The 16797-nt window shown below is 34.9% G+C and overlaps 1 long non-coding RNA gene across 1 annotated transcript in view; it reads right to left on the reverse strand.

The window, feature by feature from the left end:
- The window catches only part of LOC138143372 (uncharacterized), a 35628-nt gene extending 19235 nt beyond the window's left edge, over positions 1–16393 (reverse strand). Inside the window, exons 1-2 of the long non-coding RNA XR_011163689.1 lie at positions 16241–16393; positions 15799–15986 (exon numbers count right to left, since the gene is read on the reverse strand). This is a non-coding gene — a long non-coding RNA (uncharacterized lncRNA). The remainder of the gene's footprint in view (positions 1–15798; positions 15987–16240) is intronic.
- Between the last annotated feature and the right edge of the window lie 404 nt (positions 16394–16797).

Genomic DNA, 16797 nt, shown 5'->3' on the forward strand with positions numbered 1-16797 from the left:
ATCTATGATTTTATGAATTATAGTTGAGGCTAAAGCTTCCCCCATGTTAAAAGTTAGGGAGATAGATGATGCTGAAACCAAGTAAGAGCACTACTAACACCCCAGGTACTCAAATTACCCATGTAGCTGATCAATGAAGCAGAAATAACACCCAAACTGGAACAATGGTGGTCTAAGGGTATGCACAAGTCTGGAAAGAATACAAGGGGGTTTATATGTTCAGAATTATTTAAACTTGACCCAGGTTTCTTGACTAGAGAAATTGACTTCCTTGAGAAGTCAATATCTTCTTGTCTTGAGCAGCTATCTCCATTACTTTGTCTTAGGGTTTGGGGATCACTAAAAAACCCTGCCTTGACTATTCAGTTTACCAGGGAGCAGGATATAAGTGAGCTGCTATGCTGCTACATGATTTTCTTATTATGAAGATAGTTTTGTTGTCTATTCTTTAACCAGAATCTGGATCACGTTTTTAAAAAAAGTTCCTGTGAAGTGAAGGATAAATGATGGGTGATTTACTTCTTAAAAGGGATACTGCTTAAGTATCTCCTAGGCCAAGGAAACTGGTGTACTAATCATTATAATTCATTAGAAGCTGGACATCAAAATTAGTTTCCTGGCAACTGTTTCGTCCAGAAAATAGGTATACATCCTAACTAATGCCAAGATCAAAAATAACTCAACCTTTTCATATTTTGGGATATTGAGCAAGCAAAACATTAGTTGAATAGAAATTTTGATTCCATGAGTATAAAAGGAAAAAGCCAATACCATGTGTTATATTTGACTAAAATAATCTGCTCATTTGTGTAATTTGATGTAAAATTCAAAAATCATCTTTATTTTTTGCACATGGCTGAAGCACTCTTTATTAGAATGATCTAAATCATAGCTCACTCTAAAATATAGGCCATACTCCTAATACATATAAATCAGTTTTTACATAAAACAGACTGGTCAGCTTTTATACAGTTATTTGGGGAGGGGGAGGAAGGAGGGAGCATGGTTTGGCACTTTTGGACCAATAGGAATAAATTAACCTTTTAAAAAAAAGAGTCTTCTCAGCAATATCAATGATTCTTAATATTTCATATATATTTTGTAATGACTCATTTTTACCTGGTATATTATAGTATACAAAATTCTTTCACCATAAAAATACTGTAAAGTAGGAAGGATAAGAATTATTATTTCTGTCTTAAAGATGAGGAAATGCAAGGTAACATAGCTATTAAGGGGTGTAGCTGAGATTTTGAATCTAGATCTTGGTTTGAATCTAGTCTCTGCTATGTTATTACCAAGTGACCTTGGGCCTCAGTTTCCCCAACTGTAAAATAAGGGAATTGAACAAAATGATCTTTTAAAGTCTCTTAAAACTTTGAAATCAATGAAATTAGGTGATATTGTACTTGATTCTTTATCTGAGTTGCTCTACCACTTCTAAGATTCCATAATTATATCAAACTGCATTCTTCAGAGTAGATCACAATCCATTCAATATCTCTCAAGCTGAGCAATTTTTGTCCATATATTTAACTTCTCCATGGAGGCCTCCATTTAAGCATATTTATATTTTGTGGATAGCAGAAAGTAAGAGAAAACTTAACTTGATGGACTGGTCATCTAATTATATATCATAGGTTAAATAACAGACATTTTTCATCCATTTAATTATTCTTATATGGATTACTAGACTAGTCTCTTTTAACTGGTTGGAGAGCTAATTGAAGACTCCCTATAGGATTTTGGAACTTGATTCAAATAGGAGCATCTGGAAGACATCACTATCTAGCAGGAATGGTTATTCCATCTGGATCTCACAACAGACAACATCAATAATCACAGAAAATACTTTGGGCAAGTAAGAGTTTTTATTCCTGTTCTTTGTTTTGTTTTGTCCAGGTTTTTTTCCCCATTCAATCTAATACTTATCTCTTTGGTAGACTTTTTCAAGGAATTTCACATGATATTAAAATGCACCTGAGAGGCTCCTTATTGGAAGACTGTGTGTGTGTGTGTTTGTGTGTGGTGAAAACAAATTAAGTAAATAAATAAATTATTAATATTTACATAGTACTTACTATATTCCAGGCACTGTGCTAAGTGCTTTGTAATAATTATCTCATTTGATCCTTACAACAACAGTGGGAAGAAGGTGTTATTACTAACTCCATTTTACAGATAAGAAAAGTGAGGCAAGCAGAGGTTAAGTAATTTATCTATGGTCATGTAGCTAATAAAAACCTGAGGCCAGCTTTGCCTCAGGTTTTCCTGACTCCAGGCCTCTAGACCTAAGGAATTCAACTGTTCTGTCAACTTAAATGGTTTTATAGTCAACAAAAAATGAATACAGAGGGAGCTTGTATTTTCTTAGTATTTTTAGTCAATTATATGCCTATGAACATGCAGTGTGCTATAGAAAATTAACTGTGATTTTAAATTGACTTGTTGCTTTCTCATACTTTCAATACCTTCTGTGGATATATGAATATAGTCTCATAAAAATTTAATAAAGATAATAAAATTTATATTATCAATCACATTTTAAAAATTAAATAATTATATTTTTTCATTCTTTTGGTAATGTCTCCTCTTTAAAACATTTTATAAAACTATTTATCAGTATTTTAGAAATTGAGTTGCTTCAAGCACAGATCTTTTCATGTGTACCTGGTCCAAGTTTTTTCAGAATTGTTCTACCTTGATAATAGGTATAATTGGACTGGTTTAGCTGTTCTTCCCAATTTTGTAATTGACATTTTTACTTCCTCATAAACAACATTAGGGACTTTGGAAGCATATCTCAAATGTAGTGTTTTATTATTTTTTTATTAAAGAAACTAGATTATTACAGGTAAGTCTGTTCCATTTTCCATTGATTCATTGTTCTCCAACTTTCATTTCTAAGTGTTCTTGTGATGATCTTACTTAGTTCAAACTCATGCAAAGACTTCTTAAAATTGCCTTTCCCTCAACCGTTTTATTAATGTCAATCTCCATATTTTATAAGTGGATTTGTACTATGAATCAGCATTGCCTTTGGTTGCCATCTCTCCATTTATGAAGGAGAACTAAGACTTTCTGTTTAGGTTGATTTCTGAACTCTTACATTAGTTACATCTGTTAAATTTATGTGGCAAATCATAATAGAGCTCAATATATTTACCTTTTTCCATCTCCCATTTTTCAAGGTAAACAGTTGATTTGAGTGGGTCAGTGAGAAAGTGTTGCTATTATATGCTAAACACTCTCATTTCTTTTCTCTCTTCTAATTTGGTGCTGATTTCAAACTTTGCTCCAACTATTTGATTTAATCATACATATAAAAATGATTCATAAATAAATAAATGTCAATAACCATTTATTGTCCACTAAGATAAAATTAATTTTTATTTTTTCCTGATATTTAATCCTTATGTAGAGCAGAAAATCTTATTTTTATCATGGTCATTCTGATTGTTTTTCCACAATGGATTGTCATAATCATATTATTCACATTATATCATAATAACAAAAATGTTTCTAGTGAATTTAGCACTGAGATATATACAGGTACTCACTAAATAATATCCACTATCTACTACTCCCCCATCTAACTTTTGTACAAAGTAGTATTTGGGCTTGAATTTATTCAATATAGAATATCATATCTGGCAGGAATATAAGTGCCTTGAAATACCTATCTTTCAATAACTATAATGCTTTAGCAAAATTGAATTGGTTTCTCCCCCCCCATGAATATTAAGCTGAGATAGATGCATCTGATAGGAAGATATGAATTGTTTCATTGCATGCTATTTCTGTTTTATCACTGCCTAGAGTGAGCACTATGAAATCCTTCTACTTACCTTTGAAAGGAGCTTCATCTGACAAAGCAATGGATACCAAGCAAATGAAACTGAGTATGGCATGAAATTTACACTGTCATTTTCCACACATAAATAACATATTTCATTCTCTGAATTTTCATGTGTTGGAGGGTATCTGAATCCCTATTCATTTTACTATAGGACAAAGTTCAAAATTACACAAATTTGACAAACTTATGCCATCTCTACTTTTTGTTATATATATATATATATGTATATATATATATATATAGACATAGATGTATAGTTCAGAATTATAGAACATTAGAACTAGAAGGGACTTTAGATATCCTCTTAGTCAGGGTTTCTTAACCTGAGAACCAAGTACATTATATATGTAGATAGATAGGTAGGTACATAGATGGATATAGACAGAAATAGAGATATATATTAAAGTGAAGCATCTATATATGTATATATTCATGCTAATATTGAATAAAATAATATGTCCTCTGATTCCCAATCATATTCTTTATCAATGGGATCCCTTGTCACTCCTCTAGAGCTCCACATTAATCAGTGCATCATTAATGACAATATCCCTTCTGAATGGTAGTTGGTACTATCCACAAATCTTAAAGTGCTTATTTGTGTGTGTGGCAGACAGCTGTTTGTAAACGATAATAATAGAGATTTGTATTACATGTCTATCTATAGAGAAAGACAAATAGAGAGAGATAAAAGATACATATAGAGAGAAATAAAAGAACATAATAAAAAAAAAATAAAGACCCTCCTGGCTCAGAGTGAATGTCTATGGTAACTAGTTCTCTTTGGAACAGCAACCCTGAGGGTCTTCCCTTCCCAGCTTGATTTTTTTCTTTTTTTTCTAATTAAAGAGGCCATCCCTTGATTCACTTCTTAAAGAGGCCTATTCACTGAATGGGCATTATAAGTGAGTACCTGAAAAGGCCTTAGCTAAAAGAGCCAGGGTCTTCCATTGTATCCTAGGTCATCTCCAGTCATCCTGATGAATATCTGGTCAGTGGATCCAGATGGCTCTGGAGGAGAAAGTGAAGCTGGTGGCTTTGCACAGCCTCCCTCACTCAAATCAAAGTCAAATGTAAGTCATGGCATCATTTCCCTGATGACATGGTCTTCTTCGAAAACAAAGAACAAACACAATTTTAAACAAGAAATTGGGGCAAACATAAGTTAAATGTCTTGCCCAGGCTCTCACAGTTAGTGTGTGAGATCCTGTTTAAATTTGATCTCAGGTCTCCCTGACTCCTGGTCAAACACTCTATCACCTATGCCACTGATATGCCTAATCTAATTCAAGCCCCTCACTCTACACATGGAGAAATTAAGGAAAAGGAGGTTAAGCAACTTGCCAAGATACACACAGGAAGCATTAGAATTGGAACCAAAACTAGGTGCTCAGATTCCCATTCTTGTTCTCTGTCAATGAAATCCCTTGCAGCTCATTGAGAGCTCCACATAAACCAGTGCACCATTAATAACATCTCTTCTGAATGGGAACATGTTCTTTATACAAATCTAAGAAATTTCTTATTTATGTATGACACAGGTTACTCTTTTTAAAGTATGATATGGGACTTACATTCTTTACTTGCATCATTTTGACAACTAGTAATAAAAGGATAAGACTATTTTGATTGTAAGATCTTACCTATGTAGCTCTAAAGTATTGCCGAAATCTAAACACTTGTGGAATTCTCTTAGCAATTCTCTTAATTTTCTTTCACTTCTAGGCTTTCAGAAAGGCATGTTACATGCCTGGAATACACTGCTTTCAAATTTGTTTTAAAATATCTCTATTCCCTAATGAATGAGCTCAGGATCCATGTTCTCCATGAAAACGTCCATTATTCCTACTTAAACCAAATTCTCCAATTTTCAAAGATTATCTTAAACTCTCTTTTTACTATATCACATTTTACCTTGTACTATAAGTATCAGTCCATATTAGAAAAAAACTTAAATTACTAGATTCTATCAATTTAAATTCTTACTGCCCCCAACCTTCTGGTTATTGGTGGTTCTGTTGTTGTTCAGTCATTTTAAGTAACGTCTGATTCTTTGTGACCCCATTTGGGGTTTTCTTGGCAAAGATACTGGAGTGATTTGCCATTTATTTCTTCAATTCATTACACATATAAGGAACTGAGAAAAACAGAGTTAAGTGACTTGCCCACCAACATCAACAATTTCCTTTGCCATGGCTGGATTTAATGATAGAATATACTAGTATGATATCTAATAATATACTAGTATGTCATCAGGGTGCTGAGCAGGCCCCCAATTCATCCTCCCTTTTAGAGTATCCCTTATCCTCTGGAAAAAGATTAATTAAACCTCCATAGAAAAAGGTTAATCTTTTTTGAGAATGCACATGGTATCTGATATTCATGAAAATGGAAAGTCTCCTAGGAAAGACAGGATTTCATGATGTCATCAATGGCTCATCTCATAATGTCATTTAGAGATACATAGGTGAGTCTTAATTTCATAATTAAGAAGAACAGAGACCATGAGGATACCAAATCCTTGAAATGAGATTAGAGAGAGGGGGTCCAAAGAAGGAGAAAAATACTATGAGTTGGGAGATTGAAAGATATTGACAAACTTTATATGCTTTTTAATTCTGAAAACAAGCCATGCCCTGTATAACTTTACAAATTTGAATAGTGCTAATAAATCTTCCTTCATACTTCTCTGGTTCATGTTAAGGAATTCCAAGTGCAATTCTATCATAGGTAATACCAAGTCTCTCACAATCTTAATGGTTTTCCTGTAATTCAGGCATAACCCAAGATACAAGTTAGGTACTCATTCTTGACAATTTCCCAGATTCATTTTGTTTTTTTTTCTTTTTGAAGGAGGTGAGGGCAGGGCAATTGTGGTTAAGTGACTTGACCAAGGTCACACTGCTAGTAAGTGTTGTGTCTGAGGCCAGATTTGAACTCAGGTCCTCCTGACTCCAGGGCCAGTGTTCTATTCACTGTGCCACTAGCCCAGATTCATTTTGAAAACTATTCCTTATACAAAAGTATACAGATCATTAGATCTTCAGTTAGAATCATGGAGTTACTTCTGCTCTTATAATAGTTCTTTTAGATCTAGTGGAATATAATGGAAAGAATCACAGCTGCAACATTTATTAGTTCAAAAGTCAAATATGGACAAGTCATTTAAACTTGCTTAGACTCTTTCTTATGGTTTTACTCTCCATAAAAAGGAGGTGATAATCCTGACAATACCTAGAAAGGCTATTATGAGGAAAGTACTTGGAAAGCCAAAAAGCAGCAGAGAAATGTACTCTATGACTCTTGTTATATTAGGTACACTTTGCTTTAGTGTGTTTTATAGATTATATTTTTTCCCCAAATGGAATATATGCTCCTCAGGGCTAACTATTTCATGTTTGTCTTTGCATTCTCAGAGCCTAGCACAGTGCCTGAAATTTGGTAGGCACTTAATAAATGATTTTTGATGGATTGTTTAACTGATTCTAACTTTTATCTATTGATTCTATTTATAAAAAGAAAACACAAAATAGCCAACTCTAAATGATTTTTTAAATAACTTCTGTCTAAATACCATATTCTACTTAACAGAAGTTTTCCACTCAATACCTGTAGGAATTATGAATCATCTTTATGCGTTACCTAGGAAAATATGTGCTATGCAGGAAGCAGGGATATACATGAATCCGTCTGTACTCTGTACCTTCTTTAGTTTCAAGCTGTGGAAATCTGGCAGAACATAACATCAAGGCCATTTCATTTGCAGCCAGGCCACCCTTTGCTTTATAAAGAGCTACTCAGTTTCTACAGACTTATAGGAAAATTTCTACTGAATGGCATTTTTAATACATTAACAAAGTTGGAATGTCTTATATTTGTGTAGTCTACTAGTTTTTAAAGTGCTTTTATATACATTATGTGATTTGATCCTCACAAAAATCCTACAAGGCAAACAAGGTAGGTATTATAATTTCCATTTTCAGATGAAAATAATGAGAGAGATTAAGTCACTTCTCTAAGATCAAATTGATAACACATGGAAGAGTTGAATCTGGGGCCTAAATCTTTCAACTTTTAGTTTGGAGCTCTTCCCACATCTTCAGAAATTTGTGACAAACTTTTGGTTGTCAGAAGTTAACTGGTTAAAGTGAACGGCTTACCGAATTACACTGAAGAAATACTCCTTATAATACCTTAAAACCAGTTTGGTCTTGTATCTTCAGGAATTACAGTAATAGTTATATTAGTATAGCCATAATATATTTAGGAAATGAGCACCAGAAAAAGGTCTGTGTTGAAAATTAAAGAAAAGACTGCTTTCTGTAGACATAGATATAAGAACTTTGGGACTATGAGTACTAGAAACACAACTTAAACTAAAAATTCATATACCAAATAACATAGACAAAGTTGGAACACAGGAAACAATAGGCATCTCCAGTAAAATTAACAAGGCCTCCTTGCCCTCATCATAACTTCCTATTGCTATGGTTACCTAAAAGACATATATGGAAGTTGAAAAATAGAAGAAAAAATGCAGTCAACTAGGAATTTAATTTTTCAGACTTGTGCAGATTCACAGAGCTGGATAATAATGTCTAGCTTTTTCATATGTATATGTGCATATATCACATATATACATATGTGTAAATACATGTTTATATACATGCTTGTGCGTGTGTTTGTGTGTGTATCATAGTTAGCCAGAATATATAGTTCTTAACACTCTTGGAATATCTGACACAAGCAATAGAAACCAAACAAAATAATTTAACTCTTTTTTCCCTGTTTTTAAATTATTATATAAAAATCAATCATCCTTAACTTATTACAATACATATAAAGCACTTTGCAAACTTTAAAGCATGTATTAACAACAGCTTCCAGATGACAATGATCAGGATCAATGGGAATAAATTATTCCATACAAATGAATATCCAACTGAAGTGAATATAACTAAAACTTAGTTCTTTTAATGACAGAACTTTTCTATTTAAACCATTTTAATGAAAATCTTTCCAAAATGTATTTTCCACCACCTTAAAAAGATTCAAACTGGTCAATCAACAAACATTGATTAAATGTTTTAGATGACTTCACGTATATAATGGGTAATTTCTTGCCTTCTTAATGGTTGGGGGAGTAGTGAGAGGAAAGAAGAATATTCAAAACTGAATATTTTTTTAAAAAAATAAGAGAATATTTTGGGAAATATAGGTGATATATAAACAAAAGACATCAAAATTATATTTTAAAAAATAAAGTTTTCAAAGTGAAAAAAAATCAATAAAGCATCTACTATGTAATGGGCACCTTGATAGACACTGGTAATACAAAGACAAAAATGAGACATTTTTGTACTCAATGAGCTTATGCTCTATTATAAAAAACTACATATATACATCATGATAATAAAATAGATACAAAGTAAATAATTTTTAACAATTTTAACAATTATTTTCTATTTGTTTTGGGCCTTCAGTTCAGGGAGAACTAGGAAAGACCTTATATAGGAAAAAGCACTTTAGCTGGCCTTCAAAGGAAGCTAGGGATTCTTTGAGGCAGAGGTCAGGAAGGAGTGCTTTCTAGGTGTGGGAGACAATCTGCACAAAGGTACAGAGATAGAAGAGAGAAGACTGAAGAACAGCAATTGAGTCAGTTTGACTATACATTAGCATGTATGAAAGCAAATAGTCATCTAAGACGTGTGAAAAGGTAGGTTTCAGCCTGATTGTGAATTGCTTTAAATGTCAAACCTAAAAGTTTATACTCAATCCCAGAGGCAACAGAGAGCACCTTTGAACAGGGAAATATATAGACAACTCTGTCCTTTAAGAATATCCCTTTCAGGGTGGCCAGGTAGCACAGCGAGTAAGAGCACCGGCCCCAGTGCCGGGATGACCTGGGGATCGAATCCGGGCTCTGACACTTAGCACCTACCCAGAAACACCTGGCCGTGTAACCTTGAGCAAGTTACTTAACCCCAATTGCTTAAAAAAAAAGAATATCCCTTTGGCAGTTGGGTGGAAAATAGATTAAAATGGGAAGAGAGTGGAGACAGGGAGACCAATTAGGAGGCTATTGAAAAACTCCAGGAGAGATATCAAGAGAGCATAAATAAGGGCAATGCCCATGGAAATCAATAAAAGGAGCTATATGTGAAAAATATTATGGAGGTGGAATCAAGAAGACTCTTTAAAGGATTGGACATAGAAAGTGAAAGAGAGTATAGTATGGTTATTGTTCAGGGCACCAAATTCTATTAAGGATCTAGATCTTAAAGTGAAAAAGATGGGCGGGTGGGGGGGGGTGGCAACTAGGTGGCACAGTGAGTAAAGTGCTGGCCCCAAAGTCAGGAGCACCAGAGTTCAGTTCTGGCCTCAGACATTTACCACCCACACAAAAATACTAGCTGTGTAACCTTGGGCAAGTTACTTAACCCCAATTGCCTTCCAAAAGGCAAAAAAAAAAAAAAAAGATAGGGGGCCTATGGAATAAGAACTCAAATCAGGAAGAAAACACATTCAACACTACATAATTCCTAGGGAGCATAGGCTGTCTGATATAGTATAAAGGGCACTGGATATGAAGTCTAAAGATCTGGATTTCAATTCTAACTCTGCCACTTACTACTCTGACCTTGAGTACCTTGAGTCAGTTAACCTCTGAGTCTCAATTTTTCATCTCTAAAATGGGAGTGAAAGGCAGCATGGCATCATAGATAAAGAGTTGGCCTCAAAACCAAGAGGATCTGGATTCAAGTCCCACTTTGACATAAACTGACTCTATGACCATCCTTCCAAACTGATTTATTTGATGTTCTTCATACATGGCATTCTATATCCCATCTCTGTACCTTTGTACAGACTGTCTACCATGCCTAGGATGGACTCCTCCCTGACCTCTGCCTCACAAATTCTTATCTTCCTTCCAAGCTTAGTTTAAGGGCCCTCCTAAATGAGATCTTTCCTAATTCTCTTAAATTTCTAGGCCCTCTATTCTTGAAATTGACCTCAGTTTACCTTGTATCTCTTTTTTGCCACTTAGGAGCAGATCATCTGACTTCTCTGTCCTCCAGAAAAAAACTCTAAAAATTTTAAATTGCAGAATAGATGCCAGTCTATATTGATAATTTCCTTATTCAGGTGTTCCCTATACCAGTAAAATCACAGGTCATGTTTCTATCAGTAAAATAGAATTACTTAAATGTGTACTACTTATGTCTTAGCGTTACATAAAGAAAATAAAATTTGTTTTATAAAAGCATGTGGTACAATACCATGTTACTCTTATTTTAAAATATTTTGGTATGCTAGGTAACATTTTATAGTACTATATAGCCTAAACATATAGAGGATTTTAAGTAAGTGCTACATAAATTTACCCTCTTTGGTACTGTGGACAACTTCTTAATCAGGACAGAAAATATGACCCTACCATGTGAAGTTGATAATGAAAAAGCCTAGAGATAAGGATAATCTCTTTACCCAAAGTGGGGGAAAGTGTTCAAACACTAGAAATGTCCATGTAAGAGTGGGGCAAAGAATGTGGATGTTATTATAATGATGGCAAAATAAAAAAAAGAAAATGAAAAACTGCCAGGGCAAGGCAAGCACTCCCCCTGTGCTCTCCAGGGTCCTGGTTTTGACCTCAGTCTGTCTTACCTCTTGGTCATTAGTCTTGTTCAAGTTCTGCCTTGTTCTGCCTTATTTACTATATTGAACTTAGATCACTTCTGTCTATTTGGCAATGTCTTTTTTTTTTAACTCTGTGATCTACACAATTACAACTATAGCCTCAATTCAAAGCATTAAATGTACATAATTTGATACTTTCTTGAATACTTGGGGACCACAACTTTGTACATCAATAATCATATGTGAATATCTGAAGGATCTGTAACTTTTTCATGTAGGAAATTGTTGGCATGAAAAATCCCTTCACCAATGTAGTTTTCAACTTATTTGTCTGACTTAGGCAATAAGTCCTAGGAAAGTGTCTCATCAACAATATTTTTCCCTTTACACAAGAACTGTCATTTTGATGGTATAGGGAATTCCTTTTAAGGAACTTATCACATCAATGCCTCTTGCCATATTCTCTGCTTTAACTTATAGTCTTAGAGAGTTATTCAGGGGTCTTGAGAGATTAAACAACACCCTGAATTACAGAACCAGTATGTGTTAGAGTCAGGATTTGACCCCCATCTTCCTGATTCCAAGGCAAGCCCCTTATCCATTATGTCACACTGTAGCTTGTAACTATGTGGCAGTGCAATAAAGAATAATCTATATGAAACTATTGAGTCCAACATGGATCTGACAAAGAATCCATTCTCTAGTGTCCCAAAAGCCTCTTATTAAAGATCTCTATTAAGGTCTCCAATTTTCAGATTACTGCAGTGAGGTTTAAGACATTGGAGCAACCCTCTCTGAAAAGAGTAACTTAGCACAATGGCCTAAACATGATGGAAATGAAAAAATGTGTTTTTCCAGGGAGGAATCACATGGGACTAAAGAGCTTCTGGGTGGTTGCCATGTGGATTCTGAAGCAATCAGAAATCAAATTTTCTCATTTCTCAAATCTTTCCTTTATACTCTACACTTTGACTTCCCTAAGTAAACTTGCCTGGACATTATGTTCTTTACCAATATGTTTTAACAATAATAATTATAATAGCTAACATTTATATAGAACTCTAAGGTTTGCAAAGTACTTTATAAATATGATCTTATTTTCATCTCATAACAACCCTGAAAAGTAGATGCTATTAGTGTCCCCATTTTAGAGGTGAGGGAACTGAGACAGAGCAAATCACTTGCCCAGGGTCACATAGCTAATAACAGAGATTGGATTTGAACTCAGGTCTTCCTGACTCCAACAGAGATGTTGGATTAAACTCAGTGCTATCTTTTTAATTGGGCAAATTTTTATAACTGAGATACAACCATTTAAAAGCTGACCTGAAACCCCTGATTAAAAAACAACAAACCTTAATACATTAGAAAATGAATTTGTTTGCTATGTTTTTTTAATTGTCTTTAATGATCTTCTAAGAAGAAATGCAGATGGTTAATGACGGCAAGTGATGCCAGACTGTGGAAAATAACTTCCATGCTAAATCAGCTGCTGCACGTGCCAAGCCTGATCTTCCTGGTACTCACATATGCAGCCTTGTGGAGCACTTTTAACAGAGAACATACAGCACTGATTTCCCATGGTGACAACAGTTCAATTTTCCAACTCTACAGTTTGCTAAATCTAACAAATAAAGACTTTTTAGACTTGGAAGCCAGTCTGGCAATATTTTCTTAGGCAGAATCAACATTCATTGGCACTTCACCCAACTACTATTATTATTAAACATTTATTAAGCTACCCCTGAGAGCTAGGTGGTGTCTAGTCCATCTGTAAAACAGCCCTTGCCTTATGGTGTTGACATATTATGCAGAGGCTTCAAATATGCATCAAGTAGATTTTTCCGTTGTATCTGTGGAAATCATATACACTGAAGGAGTTTTGATACACATATTATTGTAATTTACAAAAGAATAGATTGTAAGGGGCGGCCAGGTAGCACAGCGAGTAAGAGCACTGGCTCCAGTGTCGGGATGACCTGGAGATCGAATCCCGGGCTCAGACACTCAGCACCACACCCAGAAATAACTGGCTGTGTAACCTTGAGCAAGTTACTTAACCCTAATTGCTTAAAAAAAAAATAGATTGTTGAAATAGTGGTAATCACTAATAAACATAAGAAGAAATGCAAATTCAAGTCTCCAAGTGCTTAAATTATGCCTATGGAGTAAAGAACATGGGCTTTCTGACAGCAGTTTCATCTGTTTTGATGTTTCTTTAGAACTGGGCACTTTGGGAGGTACATTAACATTTACAAGGTATTGAAAAACAAAAGTACATTAATTTGTGAAGCCACTAAAGTGCTATACTTGTAGTCTGAAAAACTCCTGAAATAACTTTAAAATAAAGAGATTTCGGCTAATTTTCAAGTCATTATTTCCTTTGTGTTTATAGAACTGAATTGAATCAGTGGAGGTAACATGCTCCAGTGTCTAATGAAAATATTAGTAGTAATAGGTAGTTTTTACATCCTCTGAAATCGACAAAGCCTTTCACATATGAACCCTATGAGACAGATAATACACATGAGATTATCCCTAAATTACCAGGAGGAAAACAGAAGCTTATAGAGGTTAATTGACTCATCCAAAAGTACACAGGTAAAAAGTATAATATTTCCATACCAAATGAAAGAGCAAGGATTCCAATTCATGTTAGCTCATGACTTAGATCTACTTCTCTTCCAACTCTGATTGCAATTGCTATTTCAACTGTCTCTTGTGGACTAATCAATCAACATGTATGTATAAAGTGCCTTGCATTGTGCTGGGTACTGAAGATACAAAGACAAGAATGCAGCAGAAGCCTTCTTACCCTGCAAATTTACTCCAGCTCCGGCCTTCTCATATTGAAAGTGTAATTCATGCCTGTGGCCCATTTATGGCTTCTTCCTCTGAAAACTTTTACTTTAAGGAAAGTGCCCAGGGCAGCCATATCTCCATTCCTTTCTAAGCATCCCTCTTGACTCTCCAGTTTTGTCTCAGCGAATATCTTCTCCTCCCCCACATGCACCACTTTTCAGTTTTCTTTTATGTGCTGTCTGCCCTTCCTTGAGGGAAGAAGCTGTCTTTATTTCTTCTTGTATTTATATTCCTAGCACTTAGCACAGAACCTGGCATATAGAAAACCTTAATAAACATTTTTTTTTTAAACTTGTTGACTTGACAAAAACAAAACAGTCCCTGCATAAAGAAGTTTACAACCTATTGAGAGAAACAACATGCACAACTCTAAGTGTGGGTGTGTTGGAGCCTGATGGTCTGGCAGAACTGATTATTAAATTTTCAATGTAAGTGTTTACATTTTGGAACGAGGCTTGATTTATTGTTTTGTTGACTGCCTATACTTAAGAAAGCAATAGAAAAAGTGTTCATTATGCAAATTGTACTTTAAGTATATGGTTTTTTTTTAAGGACAAGGGAGAGTAAAATTAAAATTGGTTTAAAATTGTTCATTTTGTTTGTTTAAAATCTGTTTAAAATTTACCAGCATACCTCTGCCTATAAACAAATTCAAAATATCCACAAAGTAAATACAAGGTGATTTCTGGAAGTGACAGATGCTGAGAGTAGGAGGGGAAGAAGCCAGAAAGATTAAGAAAGACCTCAGGAAGAAGTTAGCACTTAAATCTATTAAGAGGCAAAGGTAAGGAATGAATGCAACTAACAAAAGATTGCCATTGGGACTGGCATATTTTTCCACTGTTTTCTCAAATATTGTCAAATCCAGCTACCTGATCACTCTGGGCATCGGCATTATATTCTAAAAGGTGAGTCTGCCTTCAGCTATCATAGGGAGAAAGTAACAGAAGCAATAATAATAATAATACTAAGTGCTTGTGTTTACCTAGCACTTTAAAGTTTCCAAAGAGCCCTCCTCACAGCAACACTGCAAAGTAGTTAGAAGTAGTGAAAAAATGTTTTACAAGTCGAAATCACTAAATAAGCTAGGAGATCTCCTGGATGCAAGGCTTGTCTGGATTTCAAGAGTTTTTAATTTAATTAAAATTTAATTTAATTTTAACCCCCATATGATCATGTATATTTTCATATGAGTCCCACATCTTTTATGTCCAGCTGTAGTCTCTCCTGAGTTGAAATCCTAAATCACCAACTGACTTTTAGATGTTTTATGCTGGATGCCCCAGAGGCATCTAAAACTTGTCCAAAACAGAAGTTATTATTTTTCCACCCAAACTTACCACTCTTCCAAACTTCCCTATCATTGTCATGGACCGCCATCCTCCCAGTCACACAGGTTTTTAAATTTGTGCCATGCTAGATTCCTCCTTCTCACTCACCCCACATATCTAATCACTTGCCAAATCTTGTCACTGAAGTCTTCACAGCATCTCTGCTATATTTCCTCTTCATTCACATAGCTACCACTCTAGTTCAGGCCTTTATCCCTTCGTGCATGGCATACTGTGATTGCCTCTTGTTTTCTCTCCTTGTTTCCAGCCACTCCCCACTGCCATTCAGCATTCATCTAAATGCAAAAATAAAATAAATTTGATTAGGTCACTCCTCGTTCCCTATTGCCTAGAGGAGCAACTTTACTGCTTTAGTATTTCATTCTCTACACAGCCCAGCCTCTTCCTACATTTTCAATTTTCATTTATTTTACTCCTGTGATACAGTCAGACTGGTTTACTCACTGTTCCACACATAAGAAACTCTATTACTTGTGTCCATGCCTTTGCATGGGCTATCCCCCATGCTTGGAATGCCGTTCCTCCTCACCTCTGCCTCCTTGAATCCAAGTGTCACTTTCAGATTCAGTCCAAATGCCATCTTCTTCATAAACCTTTCTACACCCCCCCAAAACTAATAGCCTCCCACCTATAACCACTAGATAGAACAATGGACAGATACATATACATACCCTCACACAATATATACACATGCACTAAGTGCATATTATATACATACACATATACATGCATATCTTCACACACAAATATGAATACATATTAACTCCTTCATTTGAATTGATTATGTGGAACCAGGTGCTAACCATTCCACTCTTCTGAGAATGACAGGAGAAAAGAAAACATATAGAGTGTTTCCCTATTTTTCATAGGTCAAAGGAGGGGGTTTGTAATGTATTATGCTTATTTTGTGATTATTACATTCTCTCTCTCTCTCTCCACACAGTGCAATTTCCAATCAAGAGATAAAGATCTTTCCTGTTTTAAAACAGAGCCAGACCATTGTACTAATATCAGATTCCCACAGCTCTGGGGTCTAGCACTAAGACCTCTGCCCTCCTGCTCTCTTTCCTGCATGACTCAGAGAAC

The sequence above is a fragment of the Petaurus breviceps genome, unplaced genomic scaffold (assembly GCF_028583685.1).
Source record: "Petaurus breviceps papuanus isolate PSGF00001 unplaced genomic scaffold, PetGlider_PUasm1.0 90639, whole genome shotgun sequence".
Lineage (NCBI taxonomy): Eukaryota > Metazoa > Chordata > Mammalia > Diprotodontia > Petauridae > Petaurus > Petaurus breviceps.